Consider the following 8,174-nt stretch of genomic DNA (forward strand, 5'->3'; position numbering starts at 1 on the left):
CTTCAGGAGCCAAACAATAGGGCTTATGGACTCGCTGTGATGATCATCCATAAAAGGTCTTCAAAGACTATCAACATGTACCCTATTTGACAGTTGAAACCCAATGAACCCCTCATAAGGATGAAAGAGAATCATATAAGTTATTGCACTATTTGGACATTCAGAAGTCTAAATATAGGATAGAGAAATTAGGACAAACTATTATTACACATACAGATGTTTAAAATTTACTGGTAATGAGCTCTCCTTGGCATAAGAAAATGAAAGAAGAAATGGCATTAGAATTCTTTATTATTTGTGAAAACGTCTTCTGGGCAAGCCAGTTTAATACATACAGTGCAAATAGCAATGACTTGTCCAAGGAAATATTGAAATCCGTTAGGGTTGCACATGCATAATCTGATTCAACAAGTCGGTATATTTCTCTCAAAAACATAATATCTTTTCTGCATTGTGTGAGATGAAGGTTAGATTGCATTTCTTGCCTGTGCAATAATTCCCACATCATAAATTCTGATGAAATTACATCAATATATAAAGCAAATGGATGTCTGACCTACCATCATTTTCTACTTCTCAGCGAGAGAGGCTGCCATCCAAGCAAATCCCCAGCTGCTTGGAGCTATGCTTACTACAGCATGCCTTTGCCTGGGAACTGTTATTAACTATCCTGACCAGGAGCGGCTGCTCGAGTCTGCGGTTTCTGCTCTGAATATTAAACTTGGGCATACAAGAGTCCTTATTGTGGGGAGCACTTGGAAATGGTAATACAAAATTGCGTTATATTTGTGGGATTTGATTGCTTTAGATGATACAGCCCTAGCTGGTGGGCCTCTCTTGCTGCTTGTATTTCCAGATTATAAATCATTCCTTTGACAGGGTATCTGCCACAACCAGGTCTCAGTTTCTGTGGTATCATTTTTTATATTACGGCTGGCAACCGCTCTTCGGGCTGTTCATAGAAGTGACACATTTTGCATAATTTATGAGAAGGGGGTCAAAATCAAAGCTAATAAAAGCCCTCCCCAACTTTTCTTGTACATGTCAAAGTGTCTCGGGTTTGGGGTTTTAAGAGGACGGGGTCATGGACGGAGGGTGTTTTTCTCTGGTGTTGGTAGGCACTGTATTTACCAATACCGAAATTCAGTGTTGCCAAAGTCAACATGAAGCAAAGCTACACACGTGAGCCAATCGGTTACTGACAGTCAACCTTCAAGAGCAAAGTAGTATCTCCTTAAAATTTATGTAAAGAGACAAAAGCATTTAATGCATCTTCACACAGAAAAGGTAGCTAGAAGTGAGTGCCTCGTTTTCCTCTTCTGAAACTAAGAGCGTTTAAGAAGATGGTCTCCAGGCTTCCTTCCGGTTCTGACATTTTGGTGAGGCTACCACGTTTCCTGGTGGAATCAAAGCACAGCGAACCCAGATGGTGGTCAAAAACCTATGCTGCTTCTCTGCTGCAAACGAGTTTGGATTCAGTCTTAGATTTAAGAACCAGAAGGTGTCTCTCGTTCCTGAAACTATGCAGATATACCAGCTATATGCCAGCTGCATAGCAGAACCCATATTCTGAAAGTTATACATTTTTAACTCCCGGATCACAGCTGACTCGCGGTTGTACCCAAGATGCCCTGGTTTTTATCAATGTGAATCTAGGGAGACATTAATTTGAAAGAAGATACCCACTAAGCACAATGAAATCCAAGCAAGAGTGTGAGGTGCCTTCCAATTTATGCTCTTATGAATTTATGAATGAAGGAAATCAATAGTTTAAAAGACTGGAAAGCACCTCGACCGAGAAATAAGAAGCTCTCAGTCACTCCCCACAAGAAGCCCGGCTTACTCTGGGTCTCCTTGGTTGCTCTTATTAGATCAACGCTTCTTTGACATTCCATTAGTCATAATACAAAGCAGGAACTGTGAGTGGCCCAACCCCCGACATTAGCTGGAAGTGGTTTCCAAATTAAGCAAATTCAGCATTTCCTGAGCAATTAGGTGCCCTTCCTCATCCACCCTCCTCCACCATCCAAAAGAGGATTTGTATATATTTTCAAATACAGCCAAAACATAATTGTAGTGTAACCAGAGAAATTTAGTACGAAACTTCTGCTGGAAACCCACAGATGTTGTCCCCGAGCTAAGTTAATCTACTGAAGTAGCTTCTATCCTGATGGGCTGTGTATATGGACTGTGTTCCGTCCTGATGGATATACATGGTCTGCACATTTCAGAACTCTTTGGGAAGTCATATCTTTCCAAAATGTGGAAGACGGAGCTTATCTATGCAGAATAATTTTTTTGTGTGATAATTGTTGAATGCTGAAATAGATTCCTTCGAGAATCTTAATGTCATCATTGGATTTTAGAACTGAGAAGACTTCATAGAAAATTTCATTTTTCGGTTGAGAAACTGACACCCAGAAGAGGAAAAGGTCTTGCCCAAGTTCATAGAGACAGCGGCAGAATCAGGACTAGAACCTGAGGACTCCTGACTCCTATACACAGACGGTAACTTTCATGCTTTCTTGACCATGAACTGCTGTACGCAATGTATTTCTCATTACGATCCAGTCAAATTTACATCCAAGCAACTGCAACAACATTTCAAGAAATGGTTCTTACCCTTATTATGTGTGTGACGTGCTCTGATCCATTCTGTTTTGTTCCTTTTCACTTACTTTTTTTGAACACTGGTCAGGAACGGCTTAGAGTTATAACCTACAGTTTTTAAAACCATGTTCTAGACTGTGTTTGCTCCGAAATGGCATATTAGATTTCCTTTAATAAATACTTCCTACAAATAAAGCTCCTATTTTCCACCCCGTCTGAGAAATAGAGTAGGACGGCATTCCTCACCCAAGCCCAGGATTCCACAGACCTGCTTGCATTTGATAGAAACAAAATTGACTCCTACAAGTTATGTTCTTCCTTAATATTAGTGACTAGAAAAGCTTAAATTTCTGGAAAAAGACAACCCAAATAACAGAAGATCCAAAAGCAATCAAAAGCAACGACCCTAGTAAAATACAAGTCATTCAGCCAATAGGAGGACACTGCTCCACAGAGATGCTTATGCAGGCTCTTGGCTGAGTTTAGGGCTATTGGCCTTGGAATAAATGGCTTTTGTTAATAACTGCTCCATAAAACTCAGTGTTGTGTTCAGTTTATTTGGGTGACAGTAAACACCCAAATTTATGAGTCCAGTTTCACTAGTAGAGGGAAGGGTGTTTTTTGCTAAGAAGCTAAGCCCAGGCTGCTAGTCTACCAAAACAATGAGGAGAGGAGATCTCCTCTGGGTGGTTCTTACATATTCACTTGCAGGTTTTCCAATGATGCTCTCAGGTAATCAGTACCTCCAATCTTCTCTCTAGCAAAGCGCATGAAATCCCAGTTTCAACATATCCATCGTGTAACGTGGCAAGTATTCCTTCCTTGCCAGGGTAAAGCACAGAGCCAGCGAATCGGAGTGGCAGTTGAAAACTACAAGTCCCCCAGATGCCAGCAACAGGAAACGTGGAAGCAGGTCTCAGAAGACAGACACTCAACACGGGCCAAGCTCCTGGCCCGTGTTGATCTGCACACTCCCCATCCGAAGTGGCTGCAGGCCAGGTGCGGGACCACAACAAGCAAGAACTCCTTTTGTCCACTTCCTCCACGGGACAAGGCACGGACCTGTATCTCATCAGTTCACAGAATGTGCTGGATTCCAATGCTGGGTTCGTCCTTACAGACCGGGGATGGAACAGCTTAACTTCTTTTGCTGGAAACCCCCGCGCCTCCATCCTATGGTAATACGGAGCCAGCCAAACCTTGTTCCTCACTCGGGGCTGATTTCTGGCACCACTCCCACTGCAGGACTCCAGCACTGACAGAGGTTAATGGGTACCATTTAGCCACTCTCGGCAGCGCTGGTTTGATCTTCTTGGCTCTGATACTCTTCCTCCTCTTGGCACAAGAAAATTCAGCTTTTGCCCTTTATCTTGTTATCCAAGAGCCTGAATGCCCATGACAGCCAGGGATGAAGATGCTGCCCCTTCTAAATCCTTGGCAGAGTGGGAGAATTCAGCCCAATGCAGGCAATGTGCACTGAGCTCTTTCTTTCTCCCTCAACAGCCAGCTGGCCTGTTGCGGAAACCAAGGCCAATCGGAAAAGACACACACGCATATGTGGCTGTGTTTTCTCCTCCACCACAAAAGACAGAGGAGCAGACAGGGGCCGGAGGAAGGAGTTTCTCACTCTCAGTAAGCAAAGATGATTAAACCTGCCCTGATTCCGAAGAACCCTCGACCATCCTGAGTTCCTAAGTCCTCAGAGGTGCATCAGCCCACAGAGTTACACGTGAACGTGACTTGGGAAGAAAAACGTCAACGTCAACGTGACTGCTTCTCGGCAAACGAGTGCACATGGGCTCCAATCACAAACAATGGATCACTCTCTCCTGGAACACCGACTACTTTTTTAAATCCACTCAGAAGGCTCCTGACCCAGCCTCAGACTCAGCAGAGAAGTAGGAATGAGAGGGGCACAGAGAGGTTGGGGCCTGCAGTCATCATGGACCATATAGATAGAGTCAAGTCCTATTATTCCCAAAGATGCCTTAAGTCACAATAGAGCACAGCACTGTATCGAACCTCTACTGAGTGCACACGGGCTAATCAGTGCATTGAGTGCAAGCAGTTTCTCTTATAGCACTGGAACAGATAGCTGTGACTTTGGCTGAGCACCAAATAAAGGAGTTGGTTTGTATTTAGGAACACAAAATGCGTATCTTTTCACCCAAGACTCACACTCAAAGAGGAACTTCAGTGGGACCCACTGAGGACACGTGTCCCTCCCTAGGGAAACGTGACTCAGTTTCCCTAGCAGCACGCTCCTGCCACCCTCCTCTCTTCCGCCCTTTCTCTCCAAGCACGGAGCTAAATTTGCCCATCTTTGGGAATGAATCTTTCGTCCCAAATATAGCTGGGAGGATGGCTCAACTTCCGATTTAGAATTCCTGTCCTTTTCACCACCGTGAAGATTCCAGAATTTTTCCTGAATAACTCCCATTTCTACCTACATGTTAATTCCAAAAGTTCCAAAAAAGTTTGGATGAGGATATTCAGAAATCAAAATGGTACTCATGAAATGCACAGTGGTGGACTGAGAGTGAACGGCTTCACAGGCAGCTCAGGGCCTCAGTTTAACAGCTCTGAAATGGGCGTAGTAGCACCCTTCTCTGTGGAAAGGGTGGGATCAGGTTAATTAATTGGCTTCCTCAGAGCAGAAGATGTGTCAACCTCTTCAAACCCTTAAGATGAAAGCTGTGAAACGGTGTCATTGTTTCATAAATTGCTACATCAAACATGGGACGCCCTATAAACTTGCAACACGTAATTATCATAAAAATAGCACACTGTTAAAACTTCCAGAAGAACACGGCATATTTGATGGAAAAGAAATACGTGTGGTCCTGAGCAAAGAGCCCCACCTCCAATCCATCTCCCGGGACCCACCCACTACTCCCTCTCCTCGAAGTTCTGTGACAGCCTCCCAGAGACTCTGTCTCCACTTTGCCCTCAGTGATACTGTGATTTATAATATGAAATGTATATTTGGTCTTTATCTCCATTTGTGATGCAGAGCTCCTAAAACTCTTGCAATTTCCTAAGTGAGGAGAGCGGCAGAGATGGCTTTTGTTATGCTCAGGAGGTGACTTTCGGACAGAGCCTAAAGGTGGGGGCTGGTTGACTAACAGGAACAAACCAGGAGATTAGAGAGTAGGAACTTTCAGTCCCATATCCCAAGCTCTGGAGGTTGAATCAATCACCAATGGCCGATGACTTAATCAATTGTGCTTACATAACGAGGCCTCCATAAAAACCGAGAAAGACAGGTTGGAGAGCTTCCAGGTTGGTGAGCACGTGGAGACTGACGAGAGTGGCATGCTTGGAGAGGACGTACAAGCTCTGTACATCTTTTCGATCTGGCCAGTCCTGAGTTATATCTTTTTACGACAAATGGGTGGTCTAGTAAGTAATACGTTTCTCTACGTTCTGTGACCTGCTCTAGCAAATTTATCGAACCCAAGGAGGGGGTCATGGGAACCTCAGGTCTAGAGCAGGTTGGTTGGTCAGGAGCCCGGGTGACAACATGGACGTGTGATTAATGTCTAAAGAGGGAAGACGGTCTTGTGGGACTGAGCCCTTAACCTGTGGGATCGGACCCTGTTTCCAGGTAGATCGTGTCCAAATTGATTTGAATGTAGGACACCCAGCGGGTGTTGGAGAATTGCTTGGTGTGGGAAACCCTACACGCAGATATTTTCATGACTTGTTCCTTCTCCTCCTCTGGGTCTGTGCTCAAGTGCTATTTTCTCAGTGGTACCTTCCCTGATCATCTTATTTAAAACTGTAACCCTCACCCCACACATAATCTCCTTACCCCTTTCCTGGTTTATTGCTCCCCATAATTCTTATCCACCTGACTTACTATTTTTTGTTTGTTTATTTTCTGCTTCCCACAGGACAATGCCAACTCTCCTAAGGCCGGGATTTTGTTCTGGTTTACTCACTGCTACCTCCCCAGCACCTAGATCAGTGCCCGGCACATGAAGGTGTTTGATAAATATTTGTTGGATGAATAAATGAATGACAATTCTTCCAACTGTAAGGACTTTTTTCACTTCCCATAAGATTATCCATAGTCATACCTTCTTATAATTTCTGCAGCTGCCCTTTTGACTATTTTTAGATGTTCACAGCTGCCTTAGAGGGAATTATCTGGTAGAGACAGGAAGAGACAGAAAGACAATGTCATGGATAAGACTTGATTTGTTTCCCAAAAGTGGGAGCTATGCCTTCTATTCTTTTATGTTCCTTTTTTTTTTTTAATCTGATACAGTCCTGGGTGCTCATTAAGAGCTTCTCTGAGGGGCGCCTGGGTGGCGCAGTCGGTTAAACGTCTGGCTTCAGCCAGGTCACGATCTCGAGGTCCGTGAGTTCGAGCCCCGCGTCGGGCTCTGGGCTGATGGCTCAGAGCCTGGAGCCTGTTTCCGATTCTGTGTCTCTCTCTCTCTCTGCCCCTCGCCCGTTCATGCTCTGTCTCTCTCTGTCCCAAAAATAAATAAACGTTGAAAAACAAAATTAAAAAAAAAAAAAAAGAGCTTCTCTGATAAACAAATGAGTCAACAAGTGAGAAGTTAGACTCTGGCTTTCCACCACTTTGTGTTGAGATCAAATGGACCCCTTTTGTGAAGATGGCATTGGGAGAGAACACCCATCTGTGTGTCTTCTTAAAAACCTTTCAGTGGCAAGTAGCAAAAATCCATTCCAGCTGGCTAAAGCAATTGAGTGGGTTTTACAGGAAAAACACAGGGATAGCTCAATGAACCTTAAAAAAGGAAGGACTCATGGGTGATTGAAATCATAAACTGGAACGCCAACATAAACAGTGTTTATTTTCTGGTTCCAGTCCCATGGTCTCTCCTCACAGCTGGTTGTTTGCACCTGTTTCACGCACCTCTCTGTCTCTCTGCGCACATGAGTGAGACATTGCCGCTCCAGGTTACTTTATGGTCCTTTCGGGTCAAGTGCCCTCCACGCCCCACCAGAGGCCACAGTCCCTATTCCTAACTGCAGTGAGAGAAAATCAGCTGGCTTGGGAAGGAAATTCACCTGCTGTAATTTTCAATGGTGATAGGGGTGAAGTCTTTTACAGATTTGTAATTCCTTATCTGAAATATGTGGGTCCAAAAGTGCTTCGGATTTTACAGCTTTTCATATTTTAAAATAGTGATGTATACTGTACATTACATAACATCATCACTGGGTCTGAGGCCACATCCTAAAATTGAAAACATGAACACTTCTGACGGAAAATGGATGAATATTCATAATAAATGGAAAAAATTAAAAGTACTCACAGTGCCGAGTCAGACCAGGTCAGCGTTTGCTATCAAGTGAGTTCAGATAGGGTTTGATATGGACCCAAATGAGTTGGAAAATCTTTCCATTTTCAGAGTCATTTGGATTTCTAATTGAGGATAAGTATGGTAATCATACCATTTATTGTGCAAACTTCACTTCTGAGAATAAAGGGGTTGCTGTTAAGGATTTCATTGGGAGGGAATGCTGAGGATACGCATGTGGCAATGTCATTTCCTAATCTCTCCAACCCTCCTATAATTATACAC

The 8,174-nt window shown here is 43.7% G+C and overlaps 1 long non-coding RNA gene across 1 annotated transcript; it reads left to right on the forward strand.

Annotated features, from left to right (window-relative positions):
• Positions 1-1,854: 1,854 nt before the first annotated feature.
• LOC121037562 (uncharacterized) lies at positions 1,855-6,643 on the forward strand. Its single transcript, XR_005793839.1, has 2 exons — positions 1,855-2,508; positions 6,507-6,643. It is a non-coding gene; the product is annotated as an uncharacterized LOC121037562 (long non-coding RNA).
• The last annotated feature ends 1,531 nt before the right edge of the window (positions 6,644-8,174 follow it).

The sequence above is a fragment of the Herpailurus yagouaroundi genome, unplaced genomic scaffold (genome assembly GCF_014898765.1).
Source record: "Herpailurus yagouaroundi ecotype Mexico unplaced genomic scaffold, PumYag 163, whole genome shotgun sequence".
In the NCBI taxonomy this organism is placed as follows: Eukaryota; Metazoa; Chordata; class Mammalia; order Carnivora; family Felidae; genus Herpailurus; species Herpailurus yagouaroundi.